Source organism: Phocoena phocoena, chromosome 13, assembly GCF_963924675.1.
Source record: "Phocoena phocoena chromosome 13, mPhoPho1.1, whole genome shotgun sequence".
NCBI lineage: Eukaryota > Metazoa > Chordata > Mammalia > Artiodactyla > Phocoenidae > Phocoena > Phocoena phocoena.
Genome location: NC_089231.1, coordinates 25,777,417 through 25,783,286, shown reverse-complemented (window position 1 = coordinate 25,783,286; position 5,870 = coordinate 25,777,417).

The following is a 5,870-nucleotide window of genomic DNA, read 5'->3' as shown; positions in this document are numbered from 1 at the left end:
TCAACCTCCTGGGAGCTAGTCTCAGCAACTATTTGGTTGGAAAGGCCTAGAAAACCCACTGTCCCCACAATGGGGGTGCCTGCTGGCATACCAGCCCCAGCACAACCTGGACAGAGTGGGCTCTCAACGTCACTTTGCAGACGTGCACTCACGTCTTCACTGTCGCCCTCTGGCTGCCCTGCAGCCTGGCACACAGAAGGCACGTGGCAAATGCCTGTGGGTGAAGGGACACGTGCCTACCGGGGGTCAGGTTCTGTGCTGGGCACACTGCTCACTCTGTCAGTGCAAGGGCCCTGCGAGGCACATGTGATCGTCCCGTTGAATGGATGAGCAAGTAGAGGCTCAGACAGGTTAAGTGGCTTCTCCAAGGCCACTCAACAAATGTCCGGCCAGAGTTCAGGCTTAATCCTTCCTGTCTTTAAAGACTGTGGTCTTTCCACTCGCATTTCAGCGACTCAATCAACACTGATGCTCTGTGTTCAGCATTTGGCAGGGGGTGGATTCAAAGCTGATTGAGAAATATCCCTGACTCTCAGGCAGTTCATACTGAAAGGGGCAGACAGTCCCTTCACAACCACCTGTGATGAAAGACAGACATGGCAAGGCCTGCCCAAGACGCTAAACCCACGTGTGCAGGCTGCAGGCAGAGGGGGAAGCGCATTCTGACTGGAGCAGGGAAAGGCATCTGGGAAGATGTGGTGCTGGGTTGGGCCACTAAGGACAGACAGGCTTTGGGCCAGGGACAGAGGCTGAAGAAGCTTTCGAGACGGACTTGAAGCAGCCCCCTGGTGGGAAGATGAGGCTGAAGTGGGGGCTTTCCTTAAGTACCACGATGCAGGTCATTGGGTGGCCGCTTCCACGAGCCTGGCAGAGCAGGAAGAAGGGCTGGTGGGCCTCCACTCCAGGATGGTTTAGATCTCTCAGGGAGAGCTTTAGCACTGACAGGCATGGGAGAGGAAGGCCCTGCTGGTGTGAGAGGTGGGAGTGGGGACCAGCATCTGCATGCCCTCCCTCCTCAAATGTGGTCTGGGAGATTCAGCCAACCTCCTGGCCTCAATCAGCAGGAGCCCGGGGGAGAGCAGATAAGCGAGGTCTGAAGGCTGAACTCCGGCCATGGGCTGCAGACTTATTATTTTTCCCACACACTTGATTGACAGGACACATGGGGCCGCGGGGAATGGGCTTCACTGGGCCTCTTCTGATTCCGGGAAGAGGAGGGAAACGACAGACCTGGGATCCTTTGACAGCCCCTCCCCCAGGGCTGTGGCCTGGGGGTGCAGAGGGCAGTGGGGGAGGCTGCTCTCTCCCAGCCCTGTCTTTTGCCTCCTTCTAGCCTTTTGCTTTTTCTCCCTTCAGGGTCAGCACGGTTCAGGGAGGAAACACTTGGCAAAGCTGTTGGGAAAGCCTCTGGCACATAAGCTCCCGTGCTTTCTAGGGCTGGGGGAGGGTGGGCAGGGGGCAGGGTGGGAGTGAGTGTCCGTGTCTCTCTCTAGGATCTGAGTTCTAGGATCACAAACGTTAACCCACCGTAGGCCATTAACACACTGTGAGACCCTTGCTGGAACTCAGTTTCCATTTCTGTAAAATGGATGCCTTGAAGCTGCCTCCATGGCAGCCCTTGAACGATGCCATCTTCCTCTTCCCAAGGTGTGTGAACAGTTAGTGTTCTTCAAGATTTGTTTATTATAATTTTCTACTCCTACATTGTGATTTGAACAGTCCCAGTGTGTCAAGGGCATTAGACTAGAAACTTGATTAAGAAAGTCAGTAGATGCCCTCAAAGCACAGGAAACTCGTGCTTATTGAGCTTCTACTCCACACCAGGCCCTGTGTTGATTGTCTTATATAATTTTCACATCAACCCTTGGAAGAGACTATTATCAGCCCTGTTTCCCCCAGTTTGGCAGAATTTCTTAAATTTCTTAAAGTCCTGCAGTGGCTTCCCAGAACTTGGATGAAATCCAGACTCCCCCCATCCCAGCTTCCCAGCTCATGCCACTTTCCGATGTAGCCAGTCCTCTGATGGACAGAACATGCTACTCCTACTGGCTCAGCCAAGGCCGACAGTACTTCCCCAGCCCCATTCATTTACTTCCACTTTTCCTCAGGCCCAGATCAAGTCCTGCTTCTCCCCCAAAGAAGGGCAAGGACCAGGGGAGGCAAGTGAGGTGCCCAGGGAACAGAATTTAAGGAGGCCCTCTCTCCCAGGTGCCAGTCCTGCACTTGCACCACCCTGAGAGTGAGGCCTCCTTAAATTTGCCCAGTGTGCTTCACTTGCCCCACCCTGGTCCCAGCCCTGCCCCAATGTCCCTGAGCCCAGCCCAAAGGACCTGCCAGTCCTCTGCTGCTCCCACAGCACTCCCTTGTGGGTCCTGACACTGGCTTGTGCCATGAGGGCAAGATTTGATTCCTTGCATGAGTGCCCATCGCTGCAGGACAGGGACCACTTTTCCTCTGTTCCCATCCCGAAACCAACAGGGTGCAAGGCTTTCACACCTCCAACCTTCAAGCTGCTCCCCCTCTGCACTCTTCTGCCCTCTGCCCCATCTGCCTAGGAACTCCAATTCATCTTATAATCTATATAAAAAGGACGGTTTATCTTTGCAGTGAAATATTACATAGCCATCAAAAACGACGTTTCCACATGGGTGTAGGGAAAGACTTTCCATCTATGATTGAAAATCCAGAGGCTATAAGAGATAGATGAGTTTTACTATATAAAAATTTTTAAATTATATGGCAAACACCATACGTAAAATCAAAGGTAAATGATAAGCTAGGAGAAAATATTTGCCATATATATCATAGATAAAGGTTTGATATCACTAGTATATTAAAAAAACTGTTAAGAATTGAGGGACAAATAACCAAAACTCCAATAGAAAAGTGGGCAATAGAAAAATGGGCAAAAGGATGGATTACTTCAAAAGGAATATAAAAATTAGCCTTAAATATGTGAAAAAATATTCAACCTCACCATAATAAGATAAATGCAGATTAAGATTACACTGAGATACCATTTCATACTCATGAGACTGGCAAAAGTTTCAAAACTTGACAATACCTTCTTTGGCAAGGTTATGGAGAAACAGGCAGGAATGCAAACTGGTACGATGCCATGGAGGGGTATCTGGAAATATCTTACAAAACTCCTTGCACATTTGCTCTTTAATCCAGTAATCCCATTCCTAGAAATTTACCCTGAAGATACACTTCCAAGCATATAAAACACATGCACAAGCTTTGCGGCATTATTTATAATCATTTTATGGTCGTGTATAGGAGCGTGGTTGGATAAACTCTAGTATATGCACACACAGAGTACTATGAAGCTCTAAAACACAACGAGGAAGACCTCTATGGATGGTATGGAGAGTTTTCCAGGAGACCGAATGCATAAAGCAAAGTATTTAAAAAGCATATATAATATGCTATCTTTTATGTAGAAAAAGAGGGGGAAAATTTAAAACATATAAAAATGTGCTAGCTTTTACAAAAAGCAATAGAAGTATAAGCATCAAACGATTTAGTTGGTTCCCTGCAAGAGAGGGACGGGATGGAAGGAACGCAGGAGAGAGTGTTCTCCTAGTATACCTTTCTGACTTTTGAAAGTATGCTAATATTCAACCTAGGGAATTCCCTGGTGGTCCAGTGGTTAGGACTCCATGCTTCCACTGCCGGGCGCACAGGTTCAATCCCTGCTCAGGGAGTGAAGATCCTGCATGCTGCACAGCACAGCCTCAAAAAAAAGAAAAAAAAAAAAAACTCAACCCATTAAAAAATAAAATTAAATCAATAAGAATGGAAAGGAAAAATCCCTAAAATTGAAAGAAAACTGAAAAAAAAAATGAACCTAACTGTATTTCAAATAAATATTATAACCACATTGAAGAGCAGGAAAAGAAAAAAGGAAAGAAGGACTAATCCAAGTTACTCTGAACACAGCAAAGGCGGGTTAGAGTGAGGGAAGAAGGTTTGCTGATTGTAGCGGTGTGGGTGAAGCAATTCCGACACTATTTTAGATGTAATATAGGATTAAGCAAATGAGTGAATGCGTTGGTTTGGGGAACCTGGGTTTTCATTGTGAAAGAAAGGCATAAATACGGTATGGGGGAAGACAAGAAGCAACCCTGTGGAGGTGGATTGGATTTGGAAGTACCGGTATGGACTCATAATCTCTCACATATGAATATGTAAACGTATATGCATGTTTATGTGCACATGTGTATACATGTATATGTATTACGAAAGTTATGTATATGTGTTTATACATACATGTAGTTCCTAGTTCTGACCCTTGAAGGGGCCAAGAAGCAAAGACACTCAGCAGCAATGAGCATACCCAGAGCCCAGATCTTGGGCTCTAATACCATTCCCCACTAAAAGGAAGAGGGGTTTCTCAGAGAAATGACTGATTTCCAGCCTGGCACCAGGCAAGTACAAGATGAGCCTGGAACCTCTTGTTATGCCAGGAAGTAAGAAAGTGCTCCATAACAGAGATGGTGACATATCAAAATATCACAGGAGTTAGCTCAGAGGGGCTGCTATGGGTTCACTCTGGGGCAATTTAATCGCCAAAACAATTGAGTACAGTGAGAAATAATAAACTCTTGGAAAAACAGAAATTCATGAGATGGACAAATAAATACATTTTATTTGCTTACAATAGTAAATGTATACTGCTTGCAATACGAGTAAATTCTGCTGCTACAGTAGAATGCCAAGGGCCAATTGGTAAATATGGAGGTAATGCTGGAGCTGGAAAAGCATCGATCTGCAGCAACCATCGTGTTAACAACTGGATCAGGCAAGAGTCATCGATGGGTACTACATCTCGGGGGAAATCAATGAAGAGCAGTGGACTTAAAAGTGTCTCCCCATAGGCTGCATACTAGTTATAAGGGAGAAAAAACACAATCCTCATATAGTGGAGAAACTGGCAATACCTTGACTGGGAGATCAAGATTAAATCACCAGTGAGGACCAGCGAGTGCCTCCTGATGTGACTGTCTGAGAGGAACCCAAGGTTGTCCAGGCAGGATTCTGCCAAGAATGTATAACCTGAATCTAATGACAAGGAAACATCAGACAAACCCCAAATGAGGAACATTTAATGAAAAATAAGAGGGCATTTGTATTCTTTACAAATCTCAAAGTCCTAAAAGACAAAGAAAGGCTGTGAAAATGTCCCAGATTAAAGAAGGCCAAAGAGACATAACAACTAAATTCAACACCCGGCCCTAGACGGGATCCTCGGTGGAGAGGCATGTGCCATAAAGAACATCCAAAGGTTAACTGACGAAATTGGAACACACCACGTAGAGTGGTGATTAGATAAAAGTATGCATTAATGCTACGTGCATTGATCAACTAATACTATGGTTATGCCGGGGAATATGCCTATTCTTAGGAAACACAAACTAAAGTATTTAGGGGTAACACCCTCAAGTGGTTCAGACAAAATGTGTGTGGGGGGGGTGGTGAGAAAGAGAGAATGATAGGTAGAAAGAGATGGCAGAGATGATAAAGGAAATGGGGTAAAATTTTAACAATAGATGATTCTAGAATATAAAGATGTAAGGGTCTTCTTTGTATTATTTTTATTTTTTGCAGTTTTTCTTTAATCTGAAATTATTTCCAAATAAAACAATTTTAAATGTATGTTCCATTTGAATGACGTTCCCTTCTCTGCAGATGCCGACCCTCCAGGGGGCAGCTCAGAAGTCAAGCCATCTGGCTTCAGTGTGACCTTGGGCCAGTGCTTTTCCTCTCTGTCTGCGCTCCTCCTCTGCAGGGCCATACCCAACTCCTGGGTTGTTAGACAGTTGAAACAGGTTATGCTGGCGGGCCATGCAAAAGGCAGGATCACC